This window comes from Ambystoma mexicanum, chromosome 11 (genome assembly GCF_040938575.1).
Source record: "Ambystoma mexicanum isolate Mex_15411 chromosome 11, UKY_AmexF1_1, whole genome shotgun sequence".
In the NCBI taxonomy this organism is placed as follows: Eukaryota; Metazoa; Chordata; class Amphibia; order Caudata; family Ambystomatidae; genus Ambystoma; species Ambystoma mexicanum.
This window is the reverse complement of record NC_090934.1, coordinates 537,805,552-537,829,764: the sequence shown is the minus strand read 5'-3', so window position 1 is coordinate 537,829,764 and position 24,213 is coordinate 537,805,552. Positions and strand designations below refer to the sequence as shown.

At 47.3% G+C, this 24,213-nt stretch overlaps 1 protein-coding gene across 2 annotated transcripts in view; it reads left to right on the top strand.

The window, feature by feature from the left end:
- Nucleotides 1-20,088: 20,088 nt before the first annotated feature.
- The window catches only part of PRR5L (proline rich 5 like), a 344,445-nt gene continuing 340,320 nt past the window's right edge, over nucleotides 20,089-24,213 (top strand). For both annotated transcript variants that reach the window (XM_069623352.1, XM_069623350.1), the window contains exon 1: nucleotides 20,089-20,679. The gene's annotated coding sequence lies outside the window, so the exon portion shown is untranslated. The remainder of the gene's footprint in view (nucleotides 20,680-24,213) is intronic.

Sequence of the window (24,213 nt, the reverse complement as noted above, 5' to 3'; positions counted from 1 at the left end):
TAATAATGGAAGTGAAATAGGTCAATCTAAAACCAATGTTCAGAAAGAAAAATGTAATTTGATCATTGTGGACTTCAAGACCCACAATGCTAAAAGAACTGAGACGAGGAAGAGGGATGCAGAGGCACTAGACTGCAAAATACAGTCTAGTGGTTCTAATGACCTACACCTGAGAGTGGTTGTTGAGTATAAAGGCCTCCCCTGGGTGCAGGTCATTTTGAGTAGTAGAAGGTGGAGTGCTTGCACAGACTCTACGTTGTAATGGCAGCAGAGAAAGCAGAAAAGCAGAGACGCCGTAACCACCACTATTGAGAGAGCGGATGATGGTCTCGACAGAGTCTCCAAGTTTAAAGGCCTTGCATGCACAATTTGAAAGGCGGGAAGCGTTGCTGTGGAAAGCTTTCCCACCTTTGATGGCTCTGAATGCAGAGGTTGCGCGGAGAGAAGCTTGAGTTTAAAAAGCGTTCCCCATCGTAACTCAGGCTCTGGTGGCAGGCGAGAATTGGGGTGTCTGTGGAGCGAAGAATGCTTCTCTGCCAATCAGCGCAGACCACAGGAAGAGAACAGAAGCAGTTTGCTCTGCAGAGCGAAGCGAAGGAAGCGGAAGGGGGTGTGGCAGCGGAGTGAATGGACGTGTATGCATCACCTTGTGAGTTCACTATATTTGTGTGCTCTGTAATTGCCTGCTGGCCCTAAAGAATGTTTTTGAATACTGAACTGATGGAAAGAAGTTAAGGTGGCAGAAGAATATCGAACTGATACAAAGAAGCTAAAGTGGCAGGGACCCTGAACAGGGAAGAGAGAATCGAAAGAACATTATGACGGTGTTGGGGAAGACTCAGATGGCGAGTTGTGGAGCCCTCCTGAACATTCCAGCCCTGAGAGATCTCCAGAGGCCTCCACCGGACGACCTCAGCGAGCCAGAACCAAACCAAAAAGACTGATTGAAGAAATTGAGTAAGGTTACCTTCATGGTTAAATGGGGGGAGGTTGTAGCATCTTCCTGGTCACGTGTGTGGTCAGGTGGAATGGGAGGGTGTCGGAAGGCATGGGCAGCGGGGTGAGCGGAAGGGGTGGGGATTCCGGGTAGGCATTTTAAGTTGTGAGAAGGAGAATTAAAGACGGTTCAATGCAGCCTAGTGTCCGCGCCTTATTATTAAGTCTGGTGCCGTGTGGGAAGCTGCGTACCGCATTAATAGAAGGTTGTCACACAAGGTAAAGAAATTACTGTTTATGTGACAAACAGACAACTATTTAAAGTAGCAACAACTGATTTCATTCGTAATTTTATTAGCTCAGTTGCATTGAAAAAAATCAAAGGGGCGAAAATGCAGTCCACGTAGATAAGCGGCAGCATATGGGCAGGAATTGCAATCCTTGGGTAACCAACTTGTTAAACAGAGAGTCATGAGAAATACTGACTTGAGGTACGCTTAATGAATCTTGTGGGTAAGGTATTTGTTATTGCATCTGTATAATGCAGCGATAAGAGAAGAGAGAGTAATGCTGTGTTTCCTCCAGGGTACTGGCTCCCAGTAAACTGCACCAGCACTGAATACAAATATGTTAAATAAAAGTAGTGTTTTTCCGCTCCCAATAGCTCCAGCTCACTTCGACCTCTGACTACAACTCCCATCAGCACTAGCTAGCATAGTCAATGGTGAGGTTCCATAGGAATCATAGTCTGGAGATTGTAGCCCCCTACTCAAGTTCCTGGAAACCAATTGCACATAGCATATTGGAAACATAGGGCAGCCATGATAAAGAGAGAGATTTGCCTAGAGCACTAAGGAGCCATTCCGTATTGGACATTCTGACTGCACAGCAAAGACAGGCATGAAAGGTTGTGGTCGATTCTGACCCAGCCGTACCAAAGGCTTAGAGGAACCACCTGTGGTATTAAAAGTTCACATAGAGATTTGGCTGCTGCTATCTCTATCAGAAGGGTAAAGGAAGCTATCATTTGGGGTATACCAGAAGGACTAATCCTTAAGTCACTCAGATAATGACATTAATGTCTGCCCACTCCTTATGTTTTGTTAATGGCAGCTTTTTAAGCGACCAACCTCTCAGGCCTACATATAGGCCCTTCCTATTCATTACACACATTGCTTTTATCCCCCTTGATGTAAGACTTTGGAGGCAACTAATTAATTTTGAAGTTCATAAAAGGATTTAGCGTGATCATGATCCAACAATATTTGAAATACATATATGTGAGAGATCACAGTCCCCATAATATTCCTCTCTATGCAGACAATATTGATTTGCCGGTTTTACATGTTTTGAAAGACTTTCTTTTCAAAGTCTACACTTTGGTCATGCACTTTTGGCCTACCTGAATTTGACCACTGTTTTTTATGGGGGCCAGACTCCCATGACCACAAACTCCTTTACCCCCACCTCCCAACTCATCTACCCCCACATAAATAGAATTATAATTTTATAATTTATAATATATAATTACTGTTTTTTCAGAACGTGCTTAATACCGAAGAGGTTTCCAAGCATGACCCGGGATTCAAACCTGAGAGCGCATTGCCACTGTGCTATACTACCCATGCCAAACATAAACATATACATGTAAATCTGTATGTAATTGGTCAATTCAAGCAAAAGTGCATGATCAAAGTGCAGACTTTCAAAAGAAAGCCTTTGAAAACACAAAATACTGATGAGCCAACCACTGCTGATCAATATGTTGGGAATTAAATAAATTTCAAACATTGCAACCTGATTTGCATCAGAATATTTAGCCTTATATAAGAAATATTGAACAAGATCCTAATAGTCACTGTCCAGATATAATAGGCACCCATGTAAAAAATGATTCATTTTTCCTTACAAAATCCCCAACCCATATTGGAGAAACGACAATAAGTCCTTGGTATTTCAGTGAATGCAGACATAGTAGAAGCCTTCACCTACCAGCACTAAGCAATCCAAAGGGCACGTCTAAGTTTGTTATCTGGCAAACACGTAATAAATATAAATCGTAAGTACCTAGTATAAGCAAATGGATTTGAATAACACTATCCACGTGGATTTAGCCTGATTTATTAAGACTGTAAATCCGTGTGGGAAATAGTTGGTGAAAGAAGAATGTGTATTCGTATGATCTCAGTTGCTATCATCCTGGAGCATTATTCGGTTAACCATTGCCCGAAAGTGCACAATATTCGGGAGAAGTCTAACCCAGATTGCATGCAGGAGATTCATGACAAGATATGAAGAAGTTCCACCTGTGTATCTAGCAGAATTATCAATCAGCGAGGTCACAGAATTTATTAAGTGTGTGAATGTAAGACAGGTCGGTGTGTTGGCCCCTACCCTTCTTAATTTTGTTATCCATGATATGGTGGAATCCTTACTGGAGATCCCAGCAGACTGCCTCATTATTAATGCAAATCATTGCTTGTGTTACTCTAGGCGGCTGATGCAGTAACTATGACAGCCATAGGCCTTCAGAAACTCTTAACTGCGTTGGTGATTCATTGCTAAATGAAAAGACTTACTGTGAACTGAGTCAAGAGCTTGGGAAAAACGCCTAGCAAGGGAGATCATATTATTAAATGGAATATGGCTTTGCTACAGCATACAAGCAAGACCTCACGTTTCTTTAGAAAGCATTGCAACCAGGAAATCTCACCAGGTTTGCAAGTATGCAGAGCAAAAGGTCAGACAAATTCTCTCATCGGTGATCCACTTCGGAGACCCCTAATAGGTGCCGAACTTTCCATAACAGAAAATACATTCTATAAATTACTTTTGGAACTCCCAGCAACACGAAATTTGGAATTCAAGGGATCGACAGAAGAATATCAGTTTGACCCTTTTTATTTTTAGATTAGATGTTACAGTTGATAAAGTCCCAGGAATGTCCACAGTATTTTATTTTAAATTAGATGGCTTCACTGGATTTGCCCCTAGATGCCCTCGACGAGTGTGCAGTTCTAGCGGTAGCCTTAGTGACTCGTCGCTTGGACTACTGTAATGCACTTCTGCAAGATGCTTAAGAACATCACACTGTTCATCCCTCAGACTCTATCAGACCAGAGGAGATAAAGGGTTGTCAGTGATGGGATCCAGAGTTTGGAATAAATTACTGAAATCTTTTCATGACAATACACATTTGTCCAGCGACAGGTCCCTGCTACATCCGCTGCTGTTGAGGTGGGTGTTAAGTATGTGTTCCAGTAGAGTTGAGATCAGGGAGTAGAGGCGACTGATTTCACAAAGCCCATATATGTATAAATGTTCCAACTGATCGACCAACTGAGAAAAGTTAATGAAAAACAATGCAGAGGGCCTCCTTCTTTTGCCTGTACCACCAACTTGGCTTTCCACCTGGCCCATACACAGCCCCTTGAAACATGTGTCTCACCTGGCTCCCTCCCACATACCCCATCACCCGCTGGAGTCACAGTTCCATTACTTGTATTAGCACACTTCTGCCACCGGTTGTAGTTGAAAACATTTGGAGAGCCAAAGGTACCAGACCACTGAGCTTGGGGATGCCGGAGGGAAGCTTTCTTTAGGAGACCTGCACGTCTAAAAATCATGCTGTTGGCCAAGGGTGGACGATGACACGCCTAGATAGCCTCCTTATTCCAAGCTTTTGGTAAACTACCTGAATAACAACGATTCCTAGCTTGTGTCTCGATAGCAATCAATCTTTCAATCGAAAACTATTCATCTAAGATTTAGTCTTGGCATTTTCCCTGTAAACTCTGTATTGTAAAATAATTTGAATGAAACAGCAAATTGTACTTATGGGAAAGGCTGTATAAAAAATAGTCTCCCACTTTTTATGCCCAATTAATTGAGATCAACGAAGAGCATGGCGGCCCCAACACTGAAATCACACAATTCTAGAACTTTAGCAGATGTGACAAACCTGTGTCATTGCACTACTCAATTCTTGATCTAATGTGTAACATCAAATGATATAGTTTGGGCATAGAAAAGACAAACAAATTCCTGGAAGCAGCTATCAGGGCGATGGCTTCAGCACTTGAGAGATTAAGTAAACATAGGCACTATATATTTCCTATAAGGACTGCTTTGTTCTTGAGCTGGTAAGGTATGATGTGGCTGTAGAGTCAGAGCCCTTCAAAACAATTTGTTTCCTAAAGTTTAAATGAGTTTGGGTTTTTTGATGAATTTAATGTTCATTAATATGTGAATGCCTCTGTTTTTTTGTGGCAATGTTTAGATGTATACAAAGGTAAGCCAGCTATACCTGACAAGTGATTGACACTACCACAGCCCTAGCAGCCATTCAGAAGTCTCTGCTTTTCAGAAATGTTTTTAAAAATGTGATAACCCGCCAGGCACCGGGATGAATCAACCTATCAACGACTTGCTTCCTATTGGGCGGTGATTACCATTGTGTAACCTAGCAACACAGAGATGCAATATACAACTAACTTACACACATTGCTTAAAAACTTAGGGAAAGAGAAAAACATCTATGCATTTTGGCTTAATGTATTCATGTATAGAAAAATATAATAAATCATATGAATACGTTTTATTAACAAATTGTGCAACCTCAATTATAATACATATAGAAGTATCACATTTTCTAAAATTCATATTGCCTCTAATTCAAACAAGCAAATAATATTGTATAACTTCACTTAACAAACCAATCAGTGTTTTACTAAACAAATAATAAATGACTAGTTACATTAAATGGGGGTCATTCCGAGGTTGGTGCTAAGGGAAGAATGATGCCGGTAAAGGAATACCGGCATCGAATACCGCTACGGGCTATTCAGACCTTCCCGACCGCCATTAACGGCATCGTAAAGTACGATGCCATAAATAGCGGTCTGGGCGCGGGCACGCGACCCACCATGCCGGCAATGGCGGCATGCCGTAAAGTGGAGTAGATCACAAGGTAAGCGGACATGCAAATTACGGCTTCATGAAGGCGTTAAAAGTGCCTACCGGCATGCCATAAATACCGGAATCGCAGACCTACCGTAAAATGCCATGTGCAGTGATCCAAAATTCCACTGGTGCACACAATCAGCACAGGTGGAGGCAATGGAGTTTGCCCCACTACAAAATGAGCACACCCACACACCACACCCCTTACCACACCAAGATCAATACAACAGCATCATCAACACTTCAGCTAGAGGACATGCATGCATTGCAACACCAGCAACAACACCAACAACAACAGCAGGCACCACAGAGGAGACGCAGCAGGAGAAGGAGGCTGAGACAGGCCCTGCATGCCCCAGCAGTGCAGCTAGCTTAACCACACATGTAGCCCCCAATCCCAAACATCATAGACAGTCCCTCCAACCCAACCCCGCAGCACAACCACACCCCGTACCATCTGGACCGTGACACCTTCAACACCATTGTGGACATGATATACGACTGTCAGTCTCATTGAAATATGCACCGCCACCCCTCCTCAACTGAAGGTACTGTTGGTGCTCCACCTCAAGCACACAACGGAATACAAACCTCTACCACGGACTCTCCAGGAGATGCTAGAAACAAAAGGTGGCCTCCATGCCATGGAGGTAGTTTAACGCAATCACAAACTATACCAACACAAACAGGTGAAGATGGAAGGTGACGCAAGCAAGATCATCACACATTGTTGTGCACATCATCCCGCATCAACCACAGGAATGCTGCATGTCACCATGGGAAAAAGCAGTGCAGAATGCCAAAAATTGCACAGGCTACTGCCAACGCTCACCATCAGAAAATCCTACACAACACAACAAATCAGCAAAGTCACACAAACACAGCAATATGCGCACACAATGCATGAGCTACAATACAACAGAGCACACCATGTATCATCTTGAAGATGCTACCCACACCATTATTCCATGGCACAGGACACATTGAGGGCCAAAGAATTGCTGCATACAACCAGGGACATGTGCATGTGACCAACGATAATCTGCTGGCATGTGTGACTAGTATAGCTGTCCATCATTATTCTCATGACATTTACCCACAATTGCCCCACATGCAGGTGATAGTGGCCATCCCTTGAAGCCGTGGCTCCTCACCGTTGTCCGTAAACCACAGAACAGGCACGACGAGGACTACAATTGTTCCCATTCCCGTACCCGTGTGGACATCGAGCATACGTTTGGCCTGTTGAAGGCACGATTTCACTGCCTCAGCCGGTCGGGTGGGGCACTCCGCTACAGGCATGAGAAGTTGGCCAAGATCAACATGGCATGTGTCGAGCTGCACGATATGTGCATCCGCCGGAACGTGCCCCTGCCCCCTGACATTGAACTGCTACCACCTGGTGATGATGAAGGCGAGGAAGAAGACGTGCTGGACATCATTGCGTAGGCGATGCACAGGAGGCCCGTACTGTGTGCAAGTCTGTGATTGCACAATATTTGTGACACACATGGCAGCAGAGGGTGACATGATGGTCGGACAGAGGTCATTGGGTGTGGGGGTACATCTACACCATGCACTGCAACTGAATAATTGACACATCCGCATTGATGAATGTCCACTCAGGTATTTATTTTTAAACAACCGGTGTATTAAATGTAACAAAGTAAACTTAAGTGTCAAAACCCTCAACCACCCTCACCCCCCAACCCCCACAACTCCCCCACACACCCTCACCCCCCACAACTCCCCCACACACCCTCACCCCCTCCTACTTCCCCGCCCCCCACAACTCCCCCACACACTCTCACCCACCTCCGCCTCCCCCACAACTCCCACACAAGTCCGATTGGGTCCCCGAAGCCTACATGAGGCTGCCATAACAATTACTCGGCACTCCGCGACCCAGGGGGCGGCATGTCCTGTCGGCGCTGTGTACGGGCCGACCTGCGGACCGGGCTCGTTTGTGTGGAACTGCAGGACGACAGTGTGGCCGCCTGCTGAGGTTGTGTGGCGGGATGCCCTGCCTCCATGGCATCCGCGATGCGCCCTAACACCTGCCGCAGGCCCGAGACCTCCTCGCAGAGGCGGCTAGTGTTGTCCGAGAAAGATCTCACCATGGAGGCAGTGTTGTCCGTAATGCACCGGCCTAGTGCAGCTAACTCCGTATGCCACTCCTCTCTGGCCTGACGGTTGTCCGGTACAAAATCATGAACGAGTGCAGTGAGCAGGTCAGCCCACTGCGGCCCTGCGGGTGCACCTGTGGATGTGTTGGGCACCTGGCTGTCATGCCCAGCCTGCTCAGCCTCCCCAACACTGAAAACTGGACTGAGATGTCCCTCTGTGTGGTCATGGCCGGACTGCTCAGGGGTGGTGGCGTTCCTGTTATCGAACGATGATACTTGGGGTGATGCAAGTTGGGTTGGGGTATGAACCACATCCATTAGATCGTCCTCCATGGTGCCCCAGATGTCATCCTGGGTGTCATCCACAGCCAGGGGTGCCGTGGCTGCCACCTTCCCAGCCAAACTCGACTCCTCGGAATGTGGTGTCTCACATGTGTCTTCAGGCTGACCAGTGGGTGGAGGTGGTGGTGGTGCTGTGCCCTCCACAGGCCTTGGTGGCACAGGTGCAATGTGTACCTGCGGTGGCTTGGATGCTGGTACACGGCGCCCCCTGGCTTGTCCCCTGGAGGTTGACGGCCGGTTGCTGTCCTCCTGGGACCTCCTCCGGGGTGTGGCCTGTGCAGGGGTAGCGTCCTGCCCATCGCTGTCATGGTCACTGCCTGTGGGGGTGGAAGAGAGGGACGCATGAGTGATGTTTTGATAGGCATCATACATACATTGGGACAATTGCTCATCCACACAATTGGGGGTAATAGGCATTTGTGTTTGGAAGGGCACGTCATTTGATACATGGGTGGTAAATGCAGGCATATGACGGCATCACTCATGTTGGCCAGGAACAGTGCTGTCTGACATGCATACTATTTTGCTCATGCACGCTGTGTGCCTCGTGGAATTTCCTACTTTGTGTGGTATGTGTCATGTACGATATTGCCTTGCACCAGGCATCAGCATGTGTCTGTGATGCTTCGGCCTACTTTACGGGGAGTGTGTGTGTGGGCGACCATGGCGTGACTCTTCGGACTGACATTGGGGTTGACTTTCATCAGATTTGGCATAGCAGTGTTTACTTTGGACACTCACCTCCATCGCCCGATGTTGTGGCGCCACACTCCATCTCACCTACACCTTCGATGGATTCCGTCCCAATCATGCTTGCGCATATGTCCTCCCACGGGGAGAGCTTTATAGGGGAACTAGGACCTCCTCCTGTTCCCATGGCCTGGCTGCGATTGACGGAGAATATGTTGCGCACCCTTAGTCGCAGGTCGTCCCATCGTGGCAGTCTTTCACTGTGTGTGGTGTGGTGTGTTGCCCACAGCACTACCCTTCTGGGCAACAAGTGCCCAGATCTCTTTTTTCCGTAGCACTGCCTCTCTCCTCATGTTGCTGGAGAAGACTGTGCCTGCATGCTCGTGCAATGTGTCCACAAGCATCTGGAGCTCGTCCTCATTAAATCCTTCCTTTCTCAGGCAGGCAGCTCCCTTCTTCAGGGGCTTAGGCATTCTGGTCTTGTAGGAGGAAGTTTTCTGACGTTCAGCAGTGTCCCAGGGGTCCTGTGTGCTGAGGATGGCAATGGATTGTGTTTTTTTAAAGATGGCCGCCGTGCTCCTTCCCGTTGCTGTACAATGATGCTACTTCAGGTTCCACTCATTGGCGGTGACCGTAAATAGCAGTGACCGCTAATTACAGTCACCGCTATTTACGATCACTGCTAATGACAAAAATGAACAATGTCGGTAGTGTTATCTGCACTACGCTTGATGCCGGTAAGGGCTTTTTGGGAGCCTTTTGCGGCATGGCGCTAGATACCTTACCGGCATGGCGTAAAGCTTGTGCCCACGAAGTCGTAATAGTCCTCTATTAGCGGACTGGTGCCAGCACGGACACGCTATTTGCGCCATGCCGGTAAGGGACGTTACTTACCTTCAAACTCGGAATGACCCACATGTGTTTTAAAAAACCAATGCCTTTTATAGGGCCAAGAGGTTCGTCACTATGGGGTGTAACATTGGCCTCGTTCCTTCTCTGTGGTATCTCTTTTGGTTGCAGTTTTCTCTGTTCATTGTCACTCTTTGCAGCCTGTGCTAGCCTTGTGCTTAGGGAACTCCCCTCTTTGCAGCCCTAGCGGACTATCCTTTCATAGACATCCCCAGTAGAGGTGATGCTTCCGCGGGCTTGTGATAATGAAACGCCGGACATTATCATTCGAAGAATGGCATTGGCGGGGCCCCCCCTTAGTGCCGACCCCCTCATTGGGCGCGGCGGGGGCGGGCCCACGGCCAGGTGGGCACCGCCCAGAGGAGGTGAATCAGCAAGGTGCAATGAGGTGCATTCCTGGACCTATGAAGGGGGCTACAGGCCATGGGCCCAGCCTCTTTGATGTTTTCCTGTTGTTGCTGTGCAAGGCAAGGAAGTTCCAGTAGCAGGCCTATTTGTGGGGTTCAGGCCAGGAGTTCCAGTGTCGTGTCCTGCGTCGGGGTGCTTCTGTTCCAGTTTGAAGGACGGTCGAATAAGGACGGTCGGGTTGCAAAGGGAAAGAGAGAAGGTATGAGCGGAGGGAATAACGTATTTGTTTATGGTTTTGCGTGGGGGCCGGTACATGCGCACGGTCGTTTAAAGTTTAGGGCGTCCAAGGGGTTCATGCGTGATTGCGCCGGGAAAGCGGGACTGTTTGGAGGCTTGGTGCGGGTGGGCGCAAATCGAGGAGCACCAGACGGAAGATGCTTATTACAAAGGTTGCTGCCTTGTATCGGAGAGCAACGAGATTTGCGAGGGGTAGGCCACGGGGGTGGGCAGGTAGTGGGGGGCGCCCGGGTTTTAGGACATCGAGTGGGCAGATTTAAATAAGGAGGAAGGCAGCAACGTGTTGCAGAATTTCTGGCTGCCAGCAGACGTGGTAAAAGACCACGTTACAAGTGGAAGGTTGCTGTTATAGAGTGCTTTCCGCGCCAGTCTCGTATGTTTATTGGAAAAGGGAATGTCTGGCCTACAGTGCACTCGGTATGGCGCTGCTGCTTTCGCTTTGCAAAATATGTAATGTTCTGTTGGTGTGCAAGGGGTGGCGGGGCCTCGGCACAGGGAGTTTCTTTTTGGGCCTTTTTAATCTTTGATGCCCGGTTTGATTGTGTGGACGCTTTGGTCCCGGCCAATTAGGCCCGCAAAAAGAAAAAAAAAACATGCCCCAGAATGCAGTATGGCAAAGCCTCGGAAATACCCACTAATGCGTCGGGCAGGTACGTGCGGGTCGGGTAAGACGCCCCTTGTAGTGGCAACTTCGAATTCGAATTAATGGAGGAATGTAGAAAGCAGAAGGGTAGAAATAGGGACTGCATGTATCACCGCGCAGCACATCAGGGGGCACTCGACCGAGGGGCGGGAGGTGGAGGAGCATAGAGGTAGGCTGGGGGAATTGATTATTTGGACGGAGTGGGTGGACTTTGTACAAAGCCGGTGGCAGGCGGGGGCATATCGCAAGATTTGCAGGGAGGGAAACGTGCAACTGTAATTTAATCACAGATCGTTGGTGTCATCCAATTTTGATACACGGTACAGCGAGAGGTTTTTAGAGCAGTTAATGGTTGTGCTTTTTCACAGGCTGCGCTACGATTGTGGTGAGCATATCATATTGCATCAAGGACAAGGTCCGTGCTTGCGGGATATTTTATGGCACCAGGTTGGGATTTAGGGACGGTTTACACTGCGGTCCACGGTTTGCTTCAGGGTGGTTTTGGGCATAGTCGCATGCTTATAAAGAAGTGAACAGGCGCGGGGGGGAAGGGTTTTCAAATTTCACAATCAACGATGCATTCCAAGGGCCATAACAAGGAGCCCAGCCGAACGCATGTAAGGCTTCAGCCCTTGACATTTGTGTATAGGCGCGTTATAAATCCCTCATCACATCCTAACGTGCAGCGCGAACAATAAACCGCATGCTGAGAGCGCTGCTCCTTTTTATTCCATTTCAATCCAAATATATCTAAAGTCCCGGTGATGCACTGAAATTCCCTCACAGCATTGTGGAGGTAGTGCGACTTTGCCTTGCGTGGGACACCTGAACATGATTCCGTTTTAAACACACTGGTGAGCTGCAAAACGCCCTTGCGGCATGGCGGCCATGTAAAATTGGTAAATTGGAATATTATTAGAATGCGGAGTGGCTGGGAGCAGGGGCGGGGTCGGGGGCAGGGACTCCAGGATGGTGCGGTTTGGGGGGACTGGCAAGGTAAGGGCCATTTGTTTGCGTTGGAGATGTATCGGGCCAGGCAAAGAAGGAACGGGGGAGCGCACCAGGGAATGGGTCACTTGTCGGTGGGGGCCATCGAGGGGCCGGGCGGGAAACCCAGAGGGAGGAGGCGCGGGCGACAGTAGTAGGGCAAGAGGTCACAGGGCATTGTGGGCGCGGCAGCTCGTGCACGTTTGAAGAATGGGGGAGGAATAGAAGGTCTAGCAAACACGCGGGATCAATCGTGGCAGAAGGGTCGAAGGGGACTTGATGAGCGACTATGCATTCAACTTTGCAAAGTGGCGTGCAACAAATGTGTTGTTTGCTTCCTGCAAAGTTGAAAGCAACTTTCCACGCCTCTGGCCAAGCCGAGCCCTGCAGGCGGCCATAGGCTCCTCCATCAGACTGCCTGCTGCTACCCCAGGTCCTTCAAGGGCGAGCAGTTGCAGGAATCTGTTACTTTTTTACGAAACACTAGTAGCAGCCCGGGCTGAGGCCATGGTGTCAGTCTTGCGCCGACTTGCTGCCCGCAGGCAATGATCATGCAGAGCAGATCAGCACTGCAGGCAGCTCTGAACCAGTGCGAGACTGGCCCAGGCAAGGGTTTGAAACCCGGCCCCTCGCCAGCCTCTAAGGATTTCGTATCGGCCACAGGCCGATCGGCCGACGGGCAAATCCGACACTGTGCAGGAGGCCACATGATGAACAGAAAACCACGGTTCCGAATCGGTAGAAGGCCTCAAGGGTTTTTTTCAATAAGACGCATTTGCGAGATGTTGCATGGTTGAGGTGGGTTTAGAACAAAGGTTCCATAAGATTTGTCAATAACACACTTAGGCACAAGGGCCTACTCCTAATAGGTAGCATGCTTAGCGAGCGTTCCGTTGCCCGGTGCGACGCTGTAAGGAGTTTATACAGTATTGTTTTAATGGGAGTTAGGTTGAACACAATCACGGTGGAGGGATATGGACATTTCCCTTAAATGAGGATATAGAATTCAGAAGAGGCGTGGGGAGCCAAACTGGACATAACAGGTTGCCCAAAGCAACCGCTCGCAGCATGTGAACATTTTAGAGGCCCAATAAACCACCATTAAATGGCGGATAGAACCCCCGCTGCATTCAATTAATGAAAATCCCCAACCAGGGATGGGAAACCCACGTGGACATGGCCCGGTGAAAAGCACATGCGAATTTCAGGCATGGGGAAGGGGTGCTAGGGAGGAGGAATACGATGTCTAAAGGGACCACTTGGAGAAAATTAACAGCTCCTAGGTAAAAGAAGGTTAGACATGTCAGCTCGAAACTTAATTTCGTAAGGAAGGTTTAAAGGGAGTGGGCGTTTCATGGTACGGGGCAAATTTACAATACGCATATGCACAAGGGTGATCGTCCATGTTGCAAAACTTTCTTAATGGCATTGTTCGGTGGGATTTCATATCACGACTATGCACTAGCATGCCGGGCCTGATAAAATTATTTAAATTAAGGACCCACAGGCAGGGGCGATTGGTATAACACGACTGGACAAGGGTTGGGCCTCTGGCACGAATCGAGTCATGATACTGAAGTGAGTGCCACTGTACCAGTAAAGTGGGGTGCGCATCTGAGGGTGCTGAGAAGTGCAAACCTCTTGCGAAGAAAAAGTTCTAGAAACTTTGAAAAGCAGTTTTAATTTATGCGCCATTAGAAGCTGTCCTTAGGTCAATTTTATTTTACTGCATCCATTGAGGGCAATTGACACATTTTAAAAGTGCCTAAAATGCAGGGATTGTGTCACCGCGTGGCGTGTGGGTTGGGTGCTGTCAATGTAGTTCATCGTTGCAGGAAGGTAGTGGGGTGGTATGGTAACAGGTGATGTGGCGATGATGGAATGGGATAGTTATGTATTAGACTCTGGTGGAGTAACATTGATGATGGTGAGATTGCGGTATATAAACGGTATACTGAGCGAGGGGTTATGGTGGCAATGTATCCGTGGTGGAGGTTTGTGTTGGAATGTGTTCAGATGTGAAGTACTGACGGGCTGCTAATGTGCTTGCATAATCGAGGCACTTCGACATCCTGATGCGAAGTGACCCGGTTTGGACCGGTGGAGTTTCAGTGTAGGTTTACGACAGGATGCACCATTGCGAAAGAATGTTGGTTTACTGTAATGCACTTGAAGGTTACCGAGGATCTCAAGCTGCTAACTCGTTGACGGACATGTAGAGCTAGTGAAAACCATGATTGAATAGAGTGGTCATAGCAGAGAGGGAGTTGGTGGTACACCTTCATCTGTTAAACCTACATATAGCTTGAGCACCACCAAGGCCCACCCATCACATTCGTGAGAGGCCGGTCACTTGGGAGTACAGCTACTCCTTTTTCTCACTTCATCTCTTTCAAAGTGGCAGTAAGAGGTGCATGGCTGAGCCCTTCTCACACTTGACAAATGCAACCTTTTGGGCAGAGACTCCGAGGTCAAGTGCCGTTAGCGGGGTCTACTAGAAGGCTGTTTGTCAATATGTAAAATGCGGTGCCCATACTTTGTTCTATTTTAGGGCATGCTGGTCCACTACCAGGAAAGAGGGCAGTACACATCGGGCAAGTTATAATACCTGCATGCACGCCATTGACTTAGAGGTAGGAATGGCTTCAAGGAAGCCTAGCCATGCATAGTGGCCATGTGCGCAGCAAAGGGGCCAAGCGCGTAGGGGCAAAGGGAGGTATTGAACAACTGGCGACATACAGTACAGTTGCGGGGTAAAGGAGAGTTCGGATAGCAGACGGTTTGGTAAAATGTGCTTCACATAGCACTACGAACCCTCAGGCAGCTGAGGTACAAACTGTGGCGCACTGCTGCTAATTAGGACGAAATATGAAGGGTGTTTGTAATCAACGGCTTGGTGCTGGACGGTGTGCTCAGGTTACTTGCGGTTGATTTGGTGCCATACGAGGTGGTCGATGGGGTCTGAGGGGTTTTGGGATGTGAGCCATGATCGAAACTTGTGTTTCAAACCGACCTCTGGGATGGAAACGGAGTTGGCAGGTTGGCAGGCCGGACACTTCACCACTGCACTAACTAACCTGATGAAAAATATCAAGCAACTAAAGGTGAAATGTCCCATTTTGGTACTGCAAGCCTTGGAGTTTAAAACGGGCACAGCTTTTAACGTTTTCAAAAACACCATTAGAAGAAAATATCCTTGCTTGGTTTTGTGTGTTGATTTTCTGAAAGGCAAATGCCACTCTTCCTCTGCAATTTGGGTGGTTATGCAAAGCCAATTTAATGAAATGTGCATATTTCACCTTGATATGCTAAATTCTGGTGACGTCACATCCTATGGCGTTGGTTGATGAGGCCCCCCACTTCAATTTTTAGGACTTGACCCCTGCCTTTACTTGTTCGATACCCAGAATGACGGTTGCTGGTATTCCAAACCCTTTCAATCCTCCCCCTCATGTGCCTTTGCTGGAATTGGTAATGGTCAAAACGTGGTCTATGTTCCCAGGCCCATCCCCGCCACCCCCACCAGCATTGTCCCCCCATGGAACCCCCATCGCGCCTTTGTTTTATATAATTCGGCATAAAATGCATGATGGTAATTCCTGCTCAAAGGTTCCTCCCATCGAGCCCCCATGCACCCACCCGGTTTGCCAGCCCAAAACCACCAGCAGCTTAACTAGTTACAACAATAAATGTACTGCCACACTCTGTCCTTTTCTCACATTCTATTAAAAAACTTTGTGAGCAACTAAAATACTAAATAAAAAAAATAAAAAACGGCCGTGACATTCGCGCACGAAAGCAACTACCACCCACCATATAGACAGGACACAGCTGAGTGGGGGAGTGGGATGGTCCATGGTTTGGGAAGTGTAGGCAGGAGAGGTGGAACACACAGTAAACAGTAAGAAAATTTCAGCAACAAAGTGTAAACAATTAGTAGGTAATGCAAAAAAAAAAAAACACGAAGTTGGCCGGGGTGAGTGATGGCGAGGGCAAGGTGCGCAGGCTGGATCCCCCTCTCGCTCGTGCAGGGGAGGGGTGCTCTGGCTGGCATAACAAGAGGGGCCAAAAGGGGGGATTTCAAGGAAGGGGCAGGAAACAGCACAGAGCGTCAATGGACGGGAAAGACATGGAAGTAGTTAAATGGATAGCAAGGGGAATATAAATTACAATGGAAGGAATACAACGCTATGGGTAGCCAACCTGGGTGGGACGGATGGGAAGGGGGTCCAGGGGCACTGAGTACTTTGGTCGGAATTACACCCAGAAGATGGGGACGGGGGATTGGGGAAAGGGGAGGTAGGCAGGGGAAAACTGATGGAACAATGGAAAGGAAGAAGGTTAAACAAATAAAATAACATAAAAGTAAGCCATTGCTTAAAGTAAATAAAATAAAAGAAGGAAGCTATTGCCTACAAGCGAGGGACCGCCGGGAAGGGGTCACAATGGCAGAGCAAGGCCCAACATGCCCCCCTGTCGGAGGGGGGACCCTCCTACAAAGGAACCACACGGTCATGGGAGGACCTTTTTTCCAATACGCCGCTGTCAGGACAGTTGGCCCTCCTTCAATGGAGTACAAACTAATGGAGCGGAAACCGACAACGAACGCCGTCACGCAAGGGTGACGGTCGGGGACGGCGATCCCCAGCACAAATCATCACGCCACCGGTGGAATCCGGAGGGCATGCTTGCCTGTGTGAATGAAATGAATGAGGGTACAAGAACAGTGTTTGGTCTATAGCGGGGGTCTTGGGTAGCACAGGCGACCAGGTGCCTGAGGGGGAACTCACTGCTGCCGGTTGCACGCAGTGAGTCATGGCGGAGGAACCGGTCGCAGGAATAGGTGTCTGTCAGACACGCCCAGCGGATGTTACATGGTGTTCCCATTAGAAAGTACTGGCGGATACCACAAGGGGAACTGCACAGCCACCAGCTTAGAATGAACGGCGCCCAGGAGTATTAGACTCAGGGGAGGCCCCTATAAAAGGGGAGAGATAGGGGGCTTGGAAGACCTTCCAACTCCAAACATGGGTGGGGGAAAAAGGGAAGTGCATCGATGTGAAATGGGAAAAAGAAAAGGAGAGTAACAACGAATACAACAAGAGGAGGGGAAGGAATGAAAGAATTTTAGTTTAAACAGGGTTGGCAAGGAGGATGGAAAAGTTTGGGGGGAGGGGAACCTAGGACGAGGGGTCAGCTAGTGGGGTTAGGAGGAGAACTGGGGCAGTTACCAGGGACCGCTTAGGGAGAACACTGGGGAATGCCTGGGAGGGGGGGACTTGGCAGCCGGTGGGTAGTGGCCTAAGAGGAGCAGGAGGGAGAGCTGGGGAGGACCTTTTAAGCGATGGGTAAGGGGAATAGGATGGGTAAGGAATGACTCTGGGCTCCGGGGGGTAGGTAGCTATGGTGGGGAGGCTCTTGGGAACAGGAGGGCGCATAGGGGAATGGAGGGATCTGAGGGGGGTGAGGACAGCTAAGGCGGACTGGAGTTAGGGCTGCCCTGGGTTTCGACTTAAGGTGGGGAATCCTGACAGGCTAAAGGAAACACTTAGGGGGAGCTAAAGCGGTAGAAAAGAGAGACCTCCAACGGATAAGGGGAAGAGAGGGAATTTGGAAAAAAAGGAAGCAGGAGGAGGGAAAGGGAGAAGTAAGGGAAGGATCCTAAGAAAGGAGAACAAGAAATCAAGGGAAAACGAACTGGAAAAGGGTAAATGCACTTAAATAGAATGGGAAAAGAAATGAAAAAGAAAATGAAAAATGAAAAATGCCCAAAGGGTAGTGAGGGACGGATAAGAAGGGACGGGGCCCTTGACGGGTCCGCAAGGACCGGAAGGGGTGGGGGGAATTAGGTCGCTATTGCTCAGCGCACAATCCTGAGGGTAGCGGCGAAACGGAACACCTGTCAGTTAACTCCTAACTTTATGTATGTTAATAAAGTTTGCTGCGGCAATTTTACTTCCACTCAGACAACAGGTCCTGCCACTCATTTGGGGCTGCAGGTGGTGGTGGTGGGGGGTACCCGGGAGGAGGGTAGTGGGTACGTAATGTGGGGATGCAGGGTGTGTGTGTGTGTGGGAGCAGCTGGTGTAGCGGTGACCCCCACTGAGGGTGTCTGCGCTAAGCACCGGGCCCATTATTGCAGCAAGCCTGCGAGTTGCGTGTGGGTTTGACGCCGATGTGATGCTGCACAGTTACAAGCTGCTAAACAGATAGTGTGAAAAGATACTCGCTCTACAAACGAAAGCGTGAAAAGATGCTGCTGCGCCGAGCCTACAATTCGTTCACTAATCAACAAGAGTGGACCAAATGGTCTAAAAACTCCGGCATTGTGACTGACTTCAAGAAATCCCCTCTTTAAAACTATTCAATATCCCCCTCAATGCTATCACCCCCAAAAGGATGAAAGGATGAGTCACGGGACGGACAGGTGGCATTTAATTGACACTGTCCTACACCTGCTGGTAAGATAGCTAAGTGGGTTGAGCGCTTGCTCCTGTGATCTGAGCGTGATCTTCTGGTCGCAGGTTTGAATCCCGGCAAGGCCAACTCGGCCTTTCATCTTTCCGAGGTTGATAAATGAGTACCAATTTCTGTTGGGTGATATTGTATGTAAATATGTGCTCTGTAAAGTGCTTTGGATTAAGGCGCTATATAAATAACTCATTATCATCATTACCTGTCGGCCTTATAGGGGTACTAACCTCTCCCAATATAATTCCATTTAATGTAACCCACTTCAGTAGATCTCCTGGCATAATTGTGCAAAATATGTAAAGGCTGGGCGATACACACATGACTGACCCTATCCCAGCCCTACCTGTACCAGACCCTGACACTTCCGCATTTAATGGTTATGCACATCAGCCGTTCTTGTTTTATCACCCCTAGATAGCTGAAAAGCTACCTGGGCCGTACTTATTCACACGCGGCGTTCTCTGCCCCAGCTCTACTGGCCTTTCAGAGCTGCTTGCACTTCCTAAAATCTCTTAGTTTTGTTTTATATTATATTAAAATCAATGGCGCTTGTTTGATCGCCCGAGACGTGACTGATTCCGTGCCAGTCCTGCCAGAGTCTCTGAGATAACGACCTGTAATATTAAATCACCCTGTTCACTATTACCCACATCAGACAGTCATTCTCGTTGCATTGCCCTCAGGGGACGAAATGCTGAGCCATGGACACCTGATGCTTGATTGACGTAGTGTCAATCACGCCGGGCTTTCTTCCCAAAATACCCGCGTGCTACGGAATTTCTGCATTGTAAATAAATAAATAAATAAGTAAGTAAGTAATATTACCCAAGCCTGCTCCACTTACCTGAGTGTGCTCTCCCTGTCTCATGCTCCACCCCCCTTCGCCTATATCTCTGTGCGGGGCTGCTAGAACCCCCTCCCCTGCACACATACCCACCGCCCCCCTCTATCCGCACTGTGCTGAAGCTTCAATGCCCATCTCTTCGACACATATCGCTTCTGCCAACATTTGCGTGTGTGTGCGTGTGAACACTGAAAGCATGTGCGCTGCAGTAAGCCCACACTTTCGCATATGTCAATGCTTGCTTCAGAGGTCCTTTGAGGGAGATGAGCCGCACGCCCCCTCTTCTGTGGAAGCCTTCTACAAATTAAATGTGTTAAATACTGCTCTTGATTCTGAACGTAGGGGAGCTGGTAACTTAAGTAGAGTGTTTATTTGTGACACCATGTTTGTCTTCTCACGGTTAAAACTCGGGGGCGAGGGCACTAGTACCATAGCACTACTTGATACAGTTCAGAGGAGCTAAATCGGGGTCTTCGTTACCCCAAGACCCCCACTTTTCAGAATTAGCGTACTGGCCGGTCTCCGGAGAGCCAAGCATGCGGAGCAAAGTCATTCCAGAAAGCCGCGAATTAGGCACAGATGCCTGGGCTCGTCTCGGCGCTGTGTGATTTTTGGCAGCGCTGTCGCTTTAACTGGCTCCTTTGTTGCAGAAAAAAAGCGCAATTAAAGGGGAGGGCCAGACTCTCCGAGTCCAGACCAAACGCCGTGCAGTGTTTTTGTCCGTGCGAGGGCAGGCAGCTTCCCGCTTTCGGGTTGATTTACATATTTCTCGTGTTTTAAGGGCTGTGCTTCCGCAAGCGTCCCGTCAGTGCGCCCTTCCTGCTCCGTCGCCCGGTGCAACGAACTTCCCGGATTGTTTCGAAACCCCAAAAGAAGAACAACACTGCTTCAGCAAAAGTCGAACAAGTCCATGGGGTGGATGGAACTGCTGTTTTGAAAGAAGAGGTGAACGGTCCGTTTCGGGACACGGATGCTGGCCACGTGCACGGAATGTTGGCTCGTCTTGGGAGGATGGTTTATTTTATTTGAAAATACTCCGTGGGAAGCAATGCGCATAAGGGATGCTAGAGCCCTCCGGACTTGTATCCTGTGAGAACCGGGACTCCTGAATCTGCCGCGCTGTAAGTTTCACATGCTGTCTTCAAAGTAAACTGTTGTGTGATCGCGTCATTGCTTAAGTGTTCATGTGGTGATTGATTTGGGAGATGAGCATAGACCGCACGACCACCGGACCGGCATGTGCTAAAGTATCGGAAACCTTCGAAAGTCTGTGTCCCGGCCGGGGACTACAATGCTGTTAGACAGTGGTCGAAGTGTACGAAAAGAAGTAGTGGAGCTATGTTCCCTAGTGGACTGCAGCGCTCCCCACAATCCCCATTGATGTACCCCCTCCCATGCACAATACAAACCCCAAAACACTTACGCCTGATGTTTAAGGGAACATCCAGTGCAGTGCACTGAAAGTGCAAGTTTCAACGTGTTCCTACACCTTTATTTTAAAACGAAACCGTTCCGGAATGATTTCTTTTTAAAATAAAAGTATAGGAACTGTAAAACCTATTTAAAAGAAGTAGAGGAGCACCGTTCCGACCGCTCCCGCCCACTTCGACCACTGCTGTTAGACAGCTCTGTGGGTTAGTGCGCCTGTTGCAACTATGTGTACGTTTAAAGTGCTGGTTATTTTTTATTTTTTATATTGGATTGTTACAAACCTTTAAAAAAAGAGCAGCATACATTTAACACAAAATCAAAATTTACAGTTGAGCTAACGACCATCATTGACACAGTTATTCCAAAACTCATTAACTACTACGTTCGTATTATACATTCATGGAATGTTTTTCTACTATCTTTTCCAGAAGAAATGTCAGTTCAATTGTTAGTTTTCGATTGGAATCACTGTGTAGTTCTCTCCACCAATCTTCCATGCCTAATAATGGTCTCATGGCTACATATTTGGCAAAATGCTGGGTTCTTTCTTGAGTTATTGCCGAGCATTTTAGCATCCAATGTTTTAAAGTTTCATTAGATTGTTCGCACAAGCGGCATGAGGCTGCTGGAGACTTATCATTAGACCAGAAATGTAACTTCTCTCTAGTCGGAAGCTGGTTTAACCTAAATTTTAAAAATAACAATCTGCGAGATTTCTCAGGAAATTTTTCAAGATACTGTTCGGCCATATTGTATTTTTTCACTTCCATAGGAACTGCATTCATGGCTCTGTGTTGACTATGGATATCGATAGTGTTGATCCAGTCCTGAACCCATAACATGGTCTTGACTTTGTTTGGATTACTTTCTAGTGTCAAGAAATCCGTACTTATATCGGTCAGGATTTTGTCACAACGGTTTGCCCATATAGTGAGCATGTTCAATCGATTTCCATTGTCTGGTTCTTGCAATATTGCATATTGAGGTGTAGACTGTTGAATCTTCATTTTACGATATTCGTTTAAGGTAGTCCATGCTATTCACTCGTATCGTATACATGCCGTCGGTACACCTTTAGGCAACCACAAGACTCTTGTCCAGAATTCATGTTCTAATGAATTCCAGAAATCGGGTTTGCACCCAAAAGCAGCTTCCGCACCATAAATTAAAGCAGGCACGGCCTTCTGTTCATAGAAATTCAGCTCAGGAATTGGTGAGAATTTCCAAAACTTTTTGTTTATGAGACAAGCTTGGACTGTGAGCTGCTTGCATTTTTTTTTTCTGCCCATGGTGTATCATTAATACTAGAACTGATGCACATTCCTAAGTATATAGTTTGTTTTACTACTTTAATGGCATCTGTTCCAATTTTCCAGCAGAATTTTGCTGCTTGCATTTGTTTTTTGTGCCCATGGTGTATCATTAATACTAGAACTGATGCACATTCCTAAGTATATAGTTTGTTTTACTACTTTAATGGCATCTGTTCCAATTTTCCAGCAGAATTTTGCTGCTTGCATTTGTTTTTTGTGCCCATGGTGTATCATTAATACTAGAACTGATGCACATTCCTAAGTATATAGTTTGTTTTACTACTTTAATGGCATCTGTTCCAATTTTCCAGCAGAATTTTTTTTTGAGGCTGATGAACTACTTATCTTCTGCAAATTTTGTAATATCAGTATTTCGGATTTGCTTGTGTTTATGGAAAGACCATTTTGTTGATGTACTGGTGCAGAATGTTTAGTTTTCGCTTTAGACCAATCAGTGTTAAGTCTAACAGTACAAGATCGTCTGCATAGAGTAGCCAATTGATTTCCTTGCCATTGATCTTGGGGGGGAAAGACTTTGGCTCCTATATATGCTTCACCGATATCCGAGATGAATAGGTTGAAAATTACTGACGCCAACGGGCAGCCTTGTTTCACTCCTCGGCTGGTGTGTATGGGCTTAGATAATAGACCCGCTTGTGTCAGTCTCACCCTTATATGCGTGTCGGTGTACAGCTCTTTTATTGCCATAATTAGGCCTTCAGGACATTTCCATGCAACTAGCTTTTGCCATAGCAGTTCTCTGTCGATACTATCAAAAGCTTGCGATAGGTCTATAAATGCAAGATAAATGTTCAGTTCGAATGGCTTCCATTTTTAGAATATTAAGAGTGAGCAAATTCAAGCCGCATCCAACTCCTTTCACAAATCCAGATTGGCGAGGATCTAAGTGTCCACTGGTTTTTATCCATTTTGACAGATGTTTCTGTAGTTGAACAGCAAAGATTTTGCCCAGGACATCCAAGAGAGCGGATCGGTCTATAGTTCTTCGGATCAGCCCGATTTCCTTTTTTGAATATCGGGACAATGATCGCACTCTTCCAGGAGGCCGGTATGGTTTTTTTACTGGCTATAGTTGTGAAAAGGTTAAGGCACAAGGCCGCCCACTCCTTAGGATTCTGTTTCAGGAGGTAATTTGTTAAGCCATCCGGACCTGGCGCTCAAGATGGGCTGCAGCGCATTATGCTTTCGAGAATATCTTCTTCATCGAACTGAATGTTCCAGTGTTGGAGATTTGGTAGAACAGGGTCCTTGTCTCATGGGTAGTGCACTTTTGTAAAGTGCACTACCCACTGAGCTTCAGTTACCATGTTGGTTTCAGTGGTATGTTGTTCGCAACTGCTTTGGTTTATTAATTTGCAAAAGTCCTGCGAGTTGTTATTTATCATTGCTTCTGCATCTTGTTGATGGAGTGCCCTGTTGGAAATTAACCAGTTCTTGTATTTTTGTTTACATTTTTTCACAGCAACTTGTTGTTCTTCGTTGAAAGAGGCTTGGAGTAGTTTCAATTCCTGACGCAGTTGTAGCCTTCTCTTTACAAGTTCACTGTCGTATTGATGTCTCGCTTTGAAGGCTCCATTTTTATTTTTTTTAAAGCCATTTTTCCGGTGTGTATATTGCTGCAAAAGGTGAGGGTATTCTACTTCTGCTGATTGATGACTATTTGCGTGATATTGTATGCATTCACCAGTGTTTTTACCTCATTGGGCTGGATCTTCAGTCGAATCCTATTTGGTTCTACCAGAACCCGCTGTTTCCAGCAGTCATCCTTTGCACGCGTATCGTATACTAAGGCAAGTTTCAGTTGGCTATGGTTGCTTCTTTGTGTTTTTGTGATTTCAAGCGATTTCACCTGTTGTGTGAGTTCGTTCGAAACATAAAAAAGTCAATAGT